This window comes from Hakea prostrata, chromosome 5 (genome assembly GCF_041222555.1).
Source record: "Hakea prostrata isolate BN-2017 chromosome 5, UWA_Hpros_2, whole genome shotgun sequence".
In the NCBI taxonomy this organism is placed as follows: Eukaryota; Viridiplantae; Streptophyta; class Magnoliopsida; order Proteales; family Proteaceae; genus Hakea; species Hakea prostrata.
In genome coordinates this window covers 19,922,565-19,939,587 of record NC_142604.1, presented here as the reverse complement: position 1 = coordinate 19,939,587, position 17,023 = coordinate 19,922,565, and the positions used below count along the sequence as shown (strand labels likewise).

The 17,023-nt window shown below is 37.0% G+C and overlaps 2 pseudogenes; both read left to right on the top strand.

Moving 5' to 3' along the window:
* The first annotated feature begins 1,355 nt into the window (after positions 1-1,355).
* LOC149015641 (non-specific lipid-transfer protein pseudogene) lies at positions 1,356-1,851 on the top strand (annotated as a pseudogene).
* Positions 1,852-16,093: 14,242 nt separating this feature from the next.
* LOC149015640 (non-specific lipid-transfer protein pseudogene) lies at positions 16,094-16,599 on the top strand (annotated as a pseudogene).
* Positions 16,600-17,023: the final 424 nt, after the last annotated feature.

Here is a 17,023-nt window from a genome sequence, read left to right as displayed (position 1 = left end):
TCTCCAAAATTGAAAAAGATACACCTGGTTGGATTCCATTTTGTTATCTGTGAGTATCAAGCAACAAACTTGCAAAACAACTAAAGCGGAAAACTGTTCCGAACTAGGTTCCTTTGGAAGCATCAACTTCCATCTCATTAACAATAGGAAGAAGAAAAGGTTGCACGTTAAAAGTACTCTTCTTGGCAACTCATATTTATAAATAACCACAATCAGATAGACATTCTAAATTGGTGAGAGATGCATTATACATCGCGTGCATAGTAGGGACCCCAACGTACAAAATAAGCTCTTGCTACTGGAGGTTTCACTGTTGTGTCATGAATGGATCCTAAGCATTAAAATGAACAACTCCTAGGTGTTTTGAGAAAGATCCCATTCTCACCCCCCCCCCCCAATCAAAGTTAAGTGTGAACTATAATTGATTAAGATAATTGAAAATAAAAATCTTGAAAGCCCCATCCTAATTTATTATGGGATTTTCAACAGCTAACTTGATATGTTTACCCAGAGAGGAAGCGGTATGATTGAGAAAGGGGAAATGAATGAGTGTTCTGAAAATTTGCTAGACAGTACGCAGGCCTAGATTGGTCACTCCTAAAATCTTACAGTCTTAATTCAATACAATAGCTATTCTTGTATTTACACACATTCTATGTAATGTTCAATGTACTACACCAATATCCTATGCATATTACTCTTTTTTGTCCTTCTTCAACATTCCCATCGACATATAATTTATAATCAGGATTTGTACCAAAGAAATTATACATATTAAAAGAACAAAGAATACAAACCGCCCACATGGATCTTGCACGAAGATGGAAACTCATGGGAGTGCACAAAAGATACTGAGTCGCAAGGGTTTTGGGTTGGACTAGGGGATGATTGGTCTTTCCACACACTCGTCAATCTATGCTTCATGAAGTGGGTGCAAGAACCACATGGATGATCACCACTAGATTATTGAGGTTTTAAGAAATGTAAATACAGGTTGGTTCTAAAAACTAAAACAAAACCAAACTCAAATCGAATGAGTAGGTGACCCAGGCTTCCCAAAATGGTCCCGTTAGCCTGCCAGTTTGTTCATTCAAATTAGAATTCTATTTCAAAACCAACCAGAAAAAGTTAATTAGAAAATTCATTTACGCTTTCCATTTTAGAGAGAATCCATGCAAGCAAAACGACAAACACATCGAAAAGCATACAAATCTCAACCACCATCAATCTTCCAAGCCAAACAAGGAGACGAGAAGAAGTTTGTTACGCCCTTCTCTTATAAATAAACACATAGAAAGGCGTATCTCATTGCATTGATCTAGCAAAACACTAGGAGCTTGGAAGTATGTGTAACTATGGCCAATTCTAGTGTCCTGAAGGTTGTGTGCCTTGTTTTTGTTTACATGCTTGTGGCAGCACCACATGCTGCAGATGCCCTGACATGTGGGCAAGTGGTGTCTCAATTGGCTTCTTGCCTCACCTTTCTGCGCAACGGAGGAAAGGTGTCTTGGGCTTGTTGCGATTCCTTGAGGGCACTCAACTCCGCCGCAAGAACCACTCCTGACCGTCGGGTGGCTTGTCGTTGTCTCAAGAATGCCTATAGAGCCACTACCGGAATCAAGGGAGGCAATGCTGCCGCACTTTCTGGAAAATGTGGTGTCCACCTTCCCTACAAGATTAGCCCTTCCATTGATTGCTCCAAGTATATTTTCATCATCTAGAAAACCCCATGAATTTTCAAATCCTTTCTATTCCTACCGTGAATCTCAAACTCTTAGATATAAGAATTTCATATTGGTTAAGTGATTCTTTTATGACTAACATTCAGATTTGGTTACATTTTCAGGGTGAGGTGAAGTGAAAGTGCTTAGAGACTAAAACTCGAAAGCACTCATTTTCCATATTCGGGTGATAGATGGGCATGGTGGTAAATTTGTGTTTGGAAATGTCTTGGTGTAGGTAAACGTGGGCTCCCACCCCCTAAGTTGCATTTCCTTGATTCTTAACGTATCACGGTGGATAAAAGAATAGAGAAGCAAATAGTTTTCTAGGGATATCGAAGGGCAAATTTGTGCCATGTTGTCGATTTGGCCATTAGAACATTACCATACAATACTAAGAACGCTTCCCTTTGTCACACCAAGTGATTTGATTTCAAATCTCCCATCCCCGTTGTTTATTTGTAAACCATCATTGTGGTAAATTTTATACATCCTTTTTAGCATTTTTAAAGTGTGGGCTATAACGTGCACAAACAAGCCAAACCGACAAGCAAAAAAAATAAAAAATAAATAAATTTTCTGTCTCATACCCAATGTTTTCTCAAATGTCCCCGACATTGTGAGGAGGAGGATTCAAGATAAAAAATTTGGGACAAACAAGAAGGGAGACAAGATTAGATTGTGTTAGCAAGTCTCGGTTCAAGGGCTTGACTGGCAACTTCACTGAGCCCAGCCTAGCGATGGCCTTGACCATCACTTTTTCTAAGACACTACTAAATTTGGTTGTATAAATTATGGACAAGATTTGTTAAAAAAATAAATGTGCTTTTTTTTTTAAATTTATTTATTTATTTTTCTTTTTTGGGATTATTGGAGTTTGTTTGATAACAATTCTAAGACAATCTTTTTTTCTTTTTTTTTAACGAATGTATGCTTTAAAAAAGTTTTGGAATTTTTTTTTAGTGTATGATATACACATTACCTAAGCATATCTTGAACAATTACGAAATAAGAATAAATTTAATAAACAATTTATAGAGAGCACTCTCCTAATTATTAATTATTAAAAAATAATAATATTGGAAGATTATAACATACTCATTGAAAGGGGCTATGAATTTTTAGGAAATAAAAGAACTTTACTCTCCAAAAATAAAAACATAAAATTAAAAAAGATACACCTGGTTGGATTCCATTTTCTGATTTGCGAGTATCAAGCAACAACTTGCTAAACAACTAAAGTGGAAAACTATTCTGAACTAGGTTCTTTTTGGACGCATCAACTTCCATGTCATTAACAATAGGAAGAAGAAAAGGTTGTAGGTCAAAAGAAGTTCTCTTCTTGGCAACATTTTGATAAATAACCACAATCAGATAGACTTTATCAATTGGTGAGAGATTCATTTTACATCGCGTGCATAGTTGGAACTCCTACATACAAAAGAAGCTCTTGCTACAAGAGATTTCACTGTTGTGGCGTGAATGGTTCCTGAGCATTGAAATTAAAAAGTCTTAGGTGTTTTGAGAAAGATCCCATTCCCCCCCCCCCCCAATCAAAGATAAGTCTAAACTATAACTGATTATGATAATTGCAAATAAAGATCTTGAAAGACCCGTTCAAATTGCTTATGGGATTTTCAACAACTAACTTGATATGGTTACTCAGAGCGGAAGCGGTAAGATTGAGAAAGGGGAAATGAATGATATATTTGTTCTGATAATTTGATATAGAGTACAAGGCCTAGATTGATCACTCTTCAAATCTTACAGTCTAATTCTTTACAATAGCTACTTTTGTATTTACAGGCATTCCTTGTAATGTTCAATGGTGTACACCAATATCCTGTACATATTACTCTTTCTTGTCCTTCTTCGACATTCCCATGGACATTTGATTTATAATCAAGATTTGTACAAAAGATATGATACATATTAAAATAAGAAAGAATACCAACCGCCTGCATGGCTCATGCACGAAGACAGAGACGGATGGGAGTGCAATAAAGATATTGAGTTGCATGGGTTTTGGTTGCCCGAGGGGTTGATTGGTCTTTCCACAAACTCGTCTATAAATGCTTCATGTAGTGGGCGCAAGAACCACATGGATGTTCATCACTAAATGATTGAAGTTTACAGATATGTAAATACTACTTGGTTCTAAAAACTAAAACAAAACCAAACTCAAATCGATTGAGTAGGAGACCCGTGCATCACAAAATGGTCTCGTTAGCCTGCCAGTTTGTTCATTCAAATTTGAATTCTAATTCAAAACCAACCAAAAAATCTTAATTATAAACAACATTTAAGCTTTCCATTTTTGAGAAACCACGCAAGCAAAACAACAAACACGTCGAAAAGAATTCAAATCTCAACAACCATTAATGTTCCAAGCCAAACAAGGAGACCAGAACCACCTAAGACGTCTAATACGCCCTTCTATTATAAATAAACACTTAGAGAGGAGTATGCCATTGCATTGATCTAGGGAAACACGAGGAGAAAGAACGAGACAAGTAAGCATCAAGGAGGTTGCAATTACATGTAACTATTGCCAATTCTAGTGTCTTGAAGGTTGTGTGCCTTGTTCCGGTATGCATGGTTGTGGCAGCACCACATGCTGCAGCCCTGACATGTGGGTAAGTGGTCTCTCGATTGGCTTCTTGCCTCACCTTTCTGCGCAACGGAGGAAAGGTGTCTTGGTCTTGTTGCGGTTCCGTGAGGGCACTCAACTCTGCCGCAAGAACCACTCTTGACCGTCGTGCGGCTTGTCGTTGTCTCAAGAATGCCTATAGAGCCTCTCTCGAAATCAAGGGAGGCAATGCTGTAGCAGTTCCCAGAAAATGTTGTGTCCACCTTCCCTACAAGATTAGCCCTTCCATTGACTGCTCCAAGTATATTTTCATCATCTAGGAAACCCCGTGAATTTTCAAAATCCCTTCTATTCCTACCGTGAATCTCAAACTCTTAGATATGAGAATTTCATAATGGTTAAGTGATTCTTTTATGACTAACATTGAGATTTTGTTATGTTTTCAGGGTGAGGTGAAGTGAAAGTGCTTAGAGGCAAAGATGATGAATAAACAAGTCTAGATCTTGCAATTTCACAATAGTGCTAGAGAAGTTTGATAGTCTCTCGTTATCAATGTTCTAACATATAATTGTAAGGCAGTTGAGCTGGTTGTCTACCTCCTAGTTTGTGTGACTCTACCAAATAAATATTAACATTGCCCCTTATTACAAACTCATTCCTCCTTCCGCTTAAAATTCGCCTGTCTTTATATTATTATAGAGAATAAAACTGGACAGCACTCATTTTCCATTTTCAGGTAACAGATGGGGATGGTGGTAAATTCGCGTTTGGAAATGTATTGGTGTAGGTAAACGTGGGCGCCCAACACCTTAGTTGCATTTCCTAGATTCTTAACGTATGACGGTGGATAAAAGAAAAGAAAAGCTAATAGTTTTCGAGGGATATTGAAGAACAAATTTCTGCCATGTTGCCGATTTGGCCATTAGAACATTACCATACAATACTAAGAACGCTTCCCCTTGTCACACCAAGTGATTTGATTTCAAATCTCCCTTCCCCATTGTTTAAGTAAACTATCATTATGGTAAATGTCATACCCAATGTTTTGTCAAATGTCCCCGACATTGTGAGGAGGAGGATTCAAGATGAAAATTTTGGGACAAAAAAGAAGGCAGACAAGATTAGATTGTATTAGCAAGTCTCAGTTCAAGGGCTTGACTGGCAGCTTCACTGAGCCCAGCCTAGCCATGGCCTTGACAATCACTTTTTCTAAGACACTACTAAATTAGGTTGTATAAATTATGGACAGGTCCTTTATTTGTTAAAAAAATAAATGACAAAACGCTACTGGAGGTTTCACTGTTGTGTCATGAATGGTTCCTGAGCATTGAAATAAACAACTCCTAGGTGTTTTGAGAAAGATCCCATTCTCACCCCCCCCCCCCAAATCAAATTAAGTCTGAACTATAATTGATTAAGATAATTGAAAATAAAAATCTTGAAATCCCCGTTCTAATTTCTTATGGGATTTTCAACGGCTAACTTGATATGTTTACTCAGAGAGGAAGCGGTAAGATTGAGAAAGGGGAAACGAATGATATCTGTGTACTGAAAGTTTGATAGATAGTAAACAGCCTAGATTGATCACCCCTAAAATCCAACAGTCTTAATTCAATACAATTGCTATTCTTGTATTTACACACATTCTATGTAATGTTCAGTGTACTACACCTATATCCTATGCATATTACTCTTTTTTGTCCTTCTTCAACATTCCCATAGACATGTAATTTATAATCAGGATTTGTACCAAAGAAATTATACATATTTAATTAAAAAAGAATACCAACTGCCCACATGGATCTTGCACAAAGATGGAGACTGATGGGAGTGCACTAAAGATATTGGTTCGCAAGGGTTTTGGGTCATACTAGAGGCTGATTGGTCTTTCCACACACTCGTCTATCAATGCTTAATGTAGTGGGTGCAAGAACCACATGGATGATCATCACTAGATGATTGAAGATTTAAGATATGTAAATACGGGTTGGTTCTAAAAACTAAAACAAAACCAAACTTAAATAGAATGAGTAGGTGACCCAGGCTTCCCAAAATGGTCCCGTTAGCCTGCCAGTTTGTTCATTCAAATTAGAATTCTAATGTGAAACCAACCAAAAAGTTAATTAGAAAATTCATTTACGCTTTCCATTTTAGAGAGAATCCACGCAAGCAAAACGACAAACACATCGAAAAGCATTCAAGTCTCAACCACCATCAATCTTCCAAGCCAAACAAGGAGACCAGAACCACCTAAGAAGTCTGTTACGCCCTTCTCTTATAAATAAACACATAGAAAGGCGTATGTCATTGCATTGATCTTGCAAAACACTAGGAGAAAAGAAAGAGACAAGTGAGCATCTAGGAGCTTGGAAGTACGTGTAACTATGGCCAATTCTAGTGTCCTGTAGGTTGTGTGCCTTGTTTTGATTTACATGGTTGTGGCAGCACCATATGCTACAGATGCCCTGACATGTGGGCAACTTGTCTCTTGATTGGCTTCTCGCCTCACCTTTCTGCGCAACAGAGGAAAGGTGTCTTGGGCTTGTTACGATTCCATGAGGGCACTCAACACCGCCGCAAGAACCACTCCTGACCGTCGAGTGGCTTGTCATTGTCTCAAGAATGCCTATAGAGCCACTCCCGGAATCGAGGCAATGCTGCAACACTTCCCGGAAAATGTGGTGTCCACCTTCCCTACAAGATTATCCCTTCCATTGATTGTTCCAAGTATATTTTCATCATCAAGAAAACCCCGTGAATTTTCAAATCGTTTCTATTCCTACCGTGAATCTCAAACTCTTAGATATGAGAATTTCATAATGGTTAAGTGATTCTTTTATGACTAACATTCAGATTTGGTTATGTTTTCAGGGTGAGGTGAAGTGAAAGTGCTTAGAGGCGAAGATGATCAATAAACAAGTCTAGATCCTGCAATTTCACATTAGTGCTAGAGAAGTTTGATAGTCACTCGTTATCAATGTTCTAACATATAATTGTAAGGCAATTGAGCTGGTTGTCTACCTCCTAGTTTGTGTGACTCTACCAAATAAATATTAACACTGCCCCTTATTACTAACTCATTCCTCCTTCCGCATAAATTTTTCCTTTCTTTATATTATTATAGAGACTAAAACTCAACAGCACGTATTTTCCATTTTCGGGTAACAGATGGGCATGGTGGTAAATTCGCGTTTGGAAATGTCTTGGTGTAGGTAAACCTTGGAGCCACACACCTAAGGTGCATTTCCTTGATTCTTAACGTATGACGGTGGATAAAAGAATAGAAAAGTTAATAGTTTTCTACGGATATTAATGTTGCCGATTTGGCCATTAGATCATTACCATACAATACTAAGAACACTTCCCCTTGTAACACCAAATGATTTAATTTCAAATCTCCCTTCCCCGTTGTTTATTTATAAACCATCATTATGGTAAATTTTATATATCCTTTTCAGCAATGTAAACCATCATTATGGGCTATAACGTGCATAAGCAAGCCAAACCGACGGGCAAAAAAAAAAAAAAATTCTGTTTCATACCCAATGTTTTGTCAAATATCACTGACAATGTGAGGAGGATTCAAGATGAAAATTTTGGGACAAACAAGAAGGGAGACAAGATTAGATTGTATTAGCAAGTCTCGGTTCAAGGGCTAGACTTGGCAGCTTCACTGAGCCTAGCCTAGCCATGGCCTTGACAATCCCTTTTTCTATGACACTACTAAATTAGGTTGTATAAATTATGGACAGGTCCCTTATTTGTTATTATTTTTTTCTTTTTTGGGATTATTAGACTGTGTTTGATAACAATTCTACGACACTATTTCTTTGCGGAATCATTTTTTATTTTTTTACATTTGTATGCTTTTAAAAAGTTTTGGATTTTTTTTAGTGTATGAAAAACACATTCCCTATGCATTTCTTGAACAATAACAAAAGTTAAAGATTATAACATACTCATTGAAAGGGGCTATGAATTTTACGGAAATAAAAAGAACTTTACTCTCCAAAAATAAAAACATAAAATTAAAAAAGATACACATGGTTGGGTTCCATTTTGTTATTTGAGGTATCAAGCAACAAACTTGCTAAACAACTAAAGCGGAAAACTGTTCCAAACTAGGTTCTTTTGGAAGCCTTAGCATCCTTATCATTAACAATAGGAAGAAGATAAGGTTGCATGTCAAAAGACATTCTATTCTTCACAACTAACTTTGATAAATAACCACAATCAGATACTTTCTAAATTGGTGAGAGATGCATTATACATTGCGTGCATAGTTGGGACTCCAACGTACAAAAGAAGCTCTTGCTACTGGAGATTTCATTGTTGTGGCATGAATGGTTCTTGAGCATCGAAATGAACAACTCCTAGGTGTTTTGAAAAAAAGATCCCATTCTCACTCACCCCCCGCCTCCCCAATCAAAGTTATGTCTGAACTATAATTGATTAAGATAATTGAAAACAAAAATCTTGAAAGCCCCGTTCTAATTTCTTATGGGATTTTCAACGGCTAACTTGATATGGTTATTCAGAGAGGAAGCGGTAAGATTGAGAAAGGGGAAATGAATGATATAAGTGTTCTGATTTTGGGTTGCACTAGGGGCTGATTGGTCTTTCCACACACTCGTCTATCAATGCTTCATGTAGTGGGTGCAAGAACCACATGGATGATCACCACTAGATGATTGAATTTTTAAGATATGTAAATACGGGTTGGTTCAAAAAGTAAATCAAAACGAAACTCAAATCGAATGAGTAGGTGACCCAGGCTTCCCAAAATGGTCCCGTTAGCCTGCCAGTTTGTTCATTCAAATTAGAATTCTCATTCAAAACCAACCAAAAAAAGTTAATTAGAAAATTCATTTACGCTTTCCATTTTAGAGAGAATCCACGCAAACAAAACAACAAACACATCGAAAAGCATTCAAATCTCAACCACCATCAATCTTCCAAGCCAAACAAGGACACCAGAACCACCTAAGAAGTCTGTTACGCCCTTCTCTTATAAATAAACACATAGAAAGGCATATGTCATTGCATTGATCTAGCAAAACACTAGGAGAAAAAAAAGAGACAAGTGAGCATCAAGGAGCTTGCAAGTACGTGTAACCAGGGGCGGAGCTAGGATTGAATATTGGGGGGGGGCCGAATATGCCTGGGCCAATGCGGGATCCACGGTGGGTCCCATCTCATAAAATTGTATTATATTTTGACATGTGGGGCGGCCTACATTAAAATTTTAGGTAAATTATGTTGAAATTCTAAGCGAGATTTGAATTTCCATTAAGATGAATGAAATTTTAGAAAAAAGTTTAAGGATTAAAAAAAAATCAATGATTATGATTAGATCGGATAAAATCTATGGCTTAATTCTAACGAGATTCAAATTGCTATTAGTAGAATCAAATTTTAGGAGAAAGAAAGAACAACTAAATAAAAAAATAAAATTATACTTTATTAAATGAATATTAGAAAAAACGTGGTGAATGTGAGAGAGAGAGAGAGAGGAATAATTTGAGAAAGATAGTGAATAATGATAACTGTGGAGAAGATTTCGAAAAATTCCAATGTCTGCTGAGTACTTCAATATTTTTTGAGACGTGTGAGAAAAAGAGAGAGAAGAAATAGGAATAAAAGAGGAGATTCATTAGAGAATAAATAGGAATGCAAATATGAGAGAGAATATAGGGAGAAATTTATGGATCGTGAGTTAGTTTTTAATTAGAATTTAACCCTTTATTCCTTAAAACTAGGGGTTTAATGATAACCATTTGATTATGATTAAGAATGACATTTGTACATATCATCTATATCTTAGATTTTTATTTTTAATTTTTGGAAGGGACCAAATAGTGGTATTTCACACGTAAAGTGAGAAAAATTAGGAAAATATGTAGGTAGTTTTAAATTTTCAAAAATCCGGGGGGGGGGGGGCATGGCCCCCTCCGGTCCCTACATGGCTCCGCCACTGCGTGTAACTATGGCCAATTCTAGTGTCCTGAAGGTTGTGTGCCTTGTTTTGGTTTGCATGGTTGTGGCAGCACCACATGCTGCTGATGCCCTGACAAGTGGGCAAGTGGTCTCTTGATTGGCTTCTTGCCTCACCTTTTTGCGCAACGGAGGAAAGGTGTCTTAGGCTTGTTGCAATTCCGTGAGGGCACTCAACTCCGCCGCAAGAACCTCTCCTAACCGTCGGGTGGCTTGTCGTTGTCTCAAGAATGCCTATAGAGCCACTCCCGGAATCAAGGGTGGCAATGCTGCAGCACTTCCTGACAAATGTGGTGTCCACCTTCCCTACAAGATTAGCCCATCCATTGATTGCTCCAATTATATTTTCATCATCTAGAAATCCCCGTGAATTTTCAAATCCTTATTATTCCTACCATAAATCTCAAACTCTTAGATATGAGAATTTCATAATGGTTAAGTGATTCTTTTATGACTAACATTCTGATTTGGTTACGTTTTCAGGGTGAGGTTAAGTGAAAGTGCTTAGAGGCAAAGAAGATCAATAAACATGTCTAGATCCTACAATTTCACATTAGTGCTAGAGAAGTTTGATAGTCTCTTGTTATCAATGTTCTAACATATAATTGTAAGGCAGTTGAGCTGGTTATCTATCTCCTAGTTTGGGTGACTATGAAATAAATATTAACATTGCCCCTTATTGCAAACTCCTTCCACATAAAATTCGCCTTTCTTTATATTAATATAGAGACTAAAACTCGAAAGCACTCATTTTCCATATTCAGGTAATAGATGGGCATGGTGGTAAATTCATGTTTGGAAATGTCTTGGTGTAGGTAAACGTGGGCGCCCAACACCTAAGTTGCATTTCCTTGATTCTTAACGTATGACGGTGGATAAAAGAATAGAGAAGCAAATAGTTTTCTAGGGATATCGAAAGGCAAATTTGTGCCATGTTGCCGATTTGGCCATTAGAACAGTACCATACAATATTAAGAACGCTTCCCCTTGTCACACCAAGTGATTAGATTTCAAATCTCCCATCCCCGTTGTTTATTTGTAAACCATCATTGTGGTAAATTTTATACATCCTTTTTAGCATTTTTAAAGTGTGGGCTATAACGTGCATAAACAAGCCAAACCGACAGGCAAAAAAAATTTTAAAAAAATAAAATTTCTGTCTCATACCCAATGTTTTGTCAAATGTCCCCAACATTTTGAGGAGGATTCAAGATGAAAATTTTGGGACAAACAAGAAGGGAGACAAGATTAGATTGTATTAGCAAGTCTCGGTTCAAGGGGTTGACTGGCAGCTTCACTGAGCCCAGCCTAGCGATGGCCTTGACAACCACTTTTGTCACACCCCACCCAGCCGGATCCAGTCATACCTGAATACCCGTGGGGGTGATACACCGCAAGATCTAGGTTCAGTGACAAATCCATACAAAACATGATATAGCATAATTAAATGGACAAGAATAAATCAAGTTCAAGTAATAAATTACCAAATCTGAAATAATGATTATAGTCATCCATTATTTCAAATCAAAACTAAACATCAGAGTCCTAGAAGAGAAAGAATATTTAAAGTTGCAGCGGAAAATCATTTAAGGAAGCTCTAAGGAAAAGAAACTCCATAAGAGCAGTCCTGGCATGAACATGAAGCGTCATGAGCTTCCACTTTTTCTCTGACTACGCCTCCTAATAGCCATTCATTAAAGGATCCTCAATGTTGGGGGGTCCTCATAACCTGTAGAGCAATCTAAAGAAACAAACAAATAAAGGAATGAGTTCATAAAACTCAGTGAGGTAACTAACATTCATGTCAATACATTCATTCACACTCCATATCATAATTCATAAAACAATCATGTATTTAATAATATAAACAACAAATGCATGGTGATGATATGAGGTTCCTAACTCTATAATGTAGTCTCTAAAGTAGACACACATTAAATCACACACCAGTCTTCCTTAGGTAGTCTCATCACTCTTCCCTCACGGCACTCAAGCACGTCTGTTGGGTTCTCCACGACAATTGGGTCAAGTCATATCAATCCGTGGCTGGGGTATAAGTCACCACTCTCTCACATCACCATTGGTATAAGATCTGGCGTGTGTCAAGGATTACTCTAAGCCCAATGCAAAGTCATACGGTCTCGTACTACATATGGTCAGGATACATCCCCTACGGCACCAACAAACTCGGTTTAGTATCTTTTCCCACCTAGAGTCAACGTATCCTATGGCACCAACCAACTCGGACTACGTTGACCCCTAACCCTATGGTCATCCACATATAATGGACAGGATCCTCTCCATGTCCTCTCACGGGTCATTTCACCGGTCTTGAGCGCCCATGAGCCCTTGTCTATTATATGCAACCCTACCATCTCATTAAGACAATGGGCCATCTCTAGATCCATACAATAGTAAGAACGCTTCCCCTTGTCACACTAAGTGATTTGATTTCAAATCTCCCATCCCAGTTGTTTATTTGTAAACCATCATTGTGGAAAATTTTATACATCCTTTTGAGCATTTTTAAAGTGTGGGCTATAATGTGCATAAACAAACCAAACCGACAGGCAAAAAAAAAAAAATTTCTGTATCATACCCAATGTTTTGTCAAATGTCCCCCACATTGTGAGGAGGAGGATTCAAGATGAAAATTTTTGGGACAAACAAGAAGGGAGACAAGATTAGATTGTATAAGCAAGTCTTGATTCAAGGGCTTGACTGGCATCTTCACTGAGCCCAGCCTAGTGATGGCCTTGACAACCACTTTTTCTAAAACACTACTAAATTAGGTTGTATAAATTATGGACAGATCCTTTATTTGTTAAAAAAACTAAATGTGTTCTTTTTTCTTTTCTTTTTTTATTTAATTTTTTTTTTTTTGGGGGGGGGGGGGGATTACTAGAGTGTGTTTCATAACAATTCTAAGACAATCTTTTTTTTTTTTTTTTTAACGATTGTATGCTTTAAAAAAGTTATGGAATTTTTTTTAGTGTATGATAAACACATTCCCTAAGCATTTCTTGAACAATTACGAAATAAGAATAAGTTTAATAAACAATTTATAGAGAGCACTCTCCTAAATATTAATTATTAAAAAATATATATTGAAAGATTATAACATACTCATTGAAAGGGGCTATGAATTTTAAGGAAATAAAAGGAACTTTACTCTCCAAAAATAAAAACATAAAATTAAAAAAAGATACACCTGGTTGGATTCCATTTTGTCATTTGCGAGTATAAAGCAACAAACTTGCTAAACAACTAAAGCGGAAAACTGTTCTAAACTAGGTTCTTTTTGGACGCATCTACTTCCATCTCATTAACAATAGGAAGAAGAAAAGTTTTGTAGGTCAAAAGAAGTTCTCTTCTTGGCAACTAATTTTGAAAAATAACCACAATCAGATAGACTTTCTAAATTGGTGAGAGATTCATTATACATTGCATGCATAGTTGGAACTAAAGAAGCTCTTGCTACAGGAGATTTCATTGTTGTGGTGTGAATGGTTCCTGAGCATTGAAATGAACAAATCCTAGGTGTTTTAAGAAAGATCCCATTCCCCCCCCCCCCCAATCAAATGTAAGTCTAAACTATAACTGATTATGATAATTGCAAATAAAGATCTTGAAAGCCCCATTCAAATTGCTTATGGGATTTTCAACGGCTAACTTGATATGGTTACTCAGAGCAAAAACGGTAACATTGAGAAAGGGGAAATGAATGATATATCTTTTATGATAATTTGATAGAGAGTACACGGCCTAGATTGATCACTCTTCAAATCTTAGTTTGTTTGACTCTACAAAATATGTAATGTTCAGTGTACTACACCAATAATATGTAATGTTATCAATGTTCTAACATATAATAGTAAGGCAGTTGACCTGGTTGTGTACCTCCTACTTTCATTGACACTACAAAATAAATATTAACATTGCCCCATATTGCAAACTAATTCCTGCCTCCGCATAAAATTCGCATTTCTTTATTCAAGATGAAAATTTTGGGACAAACAAGAAGGCAAACAAGATTAGATTGTATTAGCAAGTCTCGGTTCAAGGGCTTGACTTGGCAGCTTCACTGAGCCTAGCCTAGCAATGGCCTTGACAATCCCGTTTTCTATGACACTACTAAATTAGGTTGTATAAATTATGGACAGGTCCTTTATTTATTATTTTTTTTTCTTTTTTGGGATTACTAGAGTGTGTTTGATAACAATTCTATGACAATATTTCTTTGCGGAAACATTTTTTATTTTTTTACGTTTGTATGCTTTTAAAAAGTTTTGGATTTTTTTTAGTGTATGATAAACACGTTCCCTATGCATTTCTTGAACAATTACGAAATAAGAATAAGTTTAATAAATAATTTATAGAGAGCACTCTCCTAAGAAGTGTTAATTGTTAAAAAAAATATATATTGAAAGATTATAACATACTCATTGAAAGGGGCTACAAATTTTACAGAAATAAAAGGAACTTTACTCTCCAAATAAAAACATAAAATTAAAAAAGATACACCTGGTTGTATTACATTTTGTAATTTGCGAGTATCAAGCAACAAACTTGCTAAACAACTAAATCGAAAAATTGTTCCGAACTAGGTTCTTTTGGAAGCGTTTGCTTCCTTCTCATTAACAATAGGAAGAAGATAAGGTTGCACGTCAAAAGACATTTTATTCTTGGCAACTAATTTTGATAAATAACCACAATCTGATAGCTTTCTAAATTGGTGAGAGATGCATTATACATCACGTGCATAGTTGGGATTCCAACGTACAAAAGAAGCTCTTGCTACTCGAGGTTTCACTATTGTGGCATGAATGGTTCTTCAGCATTGAAATGAACAACTCCTAAGTATTTTGAGAAATATCCCCCCCCCCCAATCAAAGTTAAGTCTGAACTATAACTGATTAAGATAATTGAAAATAAAAATCTTGAAAGCCCAGTTCTAATTTCTTATGGGATTTTCAACGGCTAACTTGATATGGTTACTCAGAGAGGAAGCGGTAAGATTGAGAAAGGGGAAATGAATGATATATGTGTTCTAAAAATTTGCTAGAGAGTACACGGCCTAGATTGGTCACTCCAGAAATCTTACAGTCTTAATTCAATACAAAAGCTATTCTTGTATTTACACACATTCTATGTAATGTTCAATGTGCTACACCTATATCCTATGCATATTACTCTTTTTTGTGCTTCTTCAACATTCCCATAGACATATAATTTATAATCAGGATTTGTACCAATGAAATTATACATATTAAATTAAAAAAGAATACCAACCGCCCACATGGATCTTGCACGAAGATGGAGACTGATGGGAGTGCACTAAAGATATTGAGTTGCAAGGGTTTTGGGTTGCACTAGGGGCTGATTGGTCTCTCCACACACTTGTCTATCAATGCTTCATGTAGTGGGTGCAAGAACCACATGCATGATCACCACTAGATGATTGAAGTTTTAAGATATGTTAATACGGGCTGATTCTAAAAACTAAAACAAAACCAAACTTAAATCGAATGGGTAGGTGACCCAGGCTTCCCAAAATGGTCCCGTTAGCCTGCCAGTTTGTTTATTCAAATTTAAATTCTAATGTGAAACCAACCAAAATAAGTTAATTAGAAAATTCATTTACGCTTTCCATTTTAGACAGAATCCACGCAAGCAAAATGACAAACACATCGGAAAGCATTCGAATCTCATTGCATTGATCTAGCAAAACACTAGGAGAAAAGAAAGAGCCAAGTGAGCATCAAGGAGTTAGGAAGTACATCTAACTATGGCCGGTTCTAGTGTCCTGAAGGTTGTGTGCCTTGTTTTGGTTTGCATGGTTGTGGCAGCACCACATGCTGCTGATGCCCTGACATGTGGGCAACTGGTCTCTCGATTGGCTTCTTGCCTCACCTTTCTGCACAACGGAGGACAGGTGTCTTGGGCTTGTTGCAACTCCATGAGGGCACTTAACTCCGCCGCAAGAACCACTCCTGACCGTCGGGTGGGTTGTCGTTGTCTCATGAATGCCTATAGAACCACTCCCGGAATCAAGGGACGCAATGCTGCAGCACTTTCCGGCAAATGTGCTGTCCACCTTCCCTACAAGATTAGCCCTTCCATTGATTGCTCCAAGTATATTTTCATCATCTAGAAAACCCCGTGAATTTTCAAATCCTTTCTATTCCTACCTTGAATCTCAAACTCTTAGATATGATAATTTCATAATGGGTAAGTGATTCTTTTATGATTAACATTCAGATTTGGTTACGTTTTCAGGGTGAGGTGAAGTGAAAGTGCTTAGAGGCAAAGAATATCAATAAACATGTCTAGATCTTGCAATTTCACATTAGTGCTAGAGAAGTTTGATAGTCTCTCGTTATCAATGTTCTAACATATAATTGTAAGGCAGTTGAGCTGGTTGTCTATCTCCTAGTTTGGGTGACTACGAAATAAATATTAACATTGCCCCTAATTGCAAACTCATTCCTCCTTCCGCATAAAATTTGCCTTTCTTTATATTATTATAGTGACTAAAACTCGGAAGCACTCATTTTACATATTTGAGTAATAGATGGGAATGGTGGTAAATTCGTGTTTCGAAACGTCTTGGTGTAGGTAAACGTGGGTGCCCAACACCTAAGTTGCATTTCCTTGATTCTTAACATATGACAGTGGATAAAAGAATAGAGAAGCAAATAGTTTTCTAGGGATATCG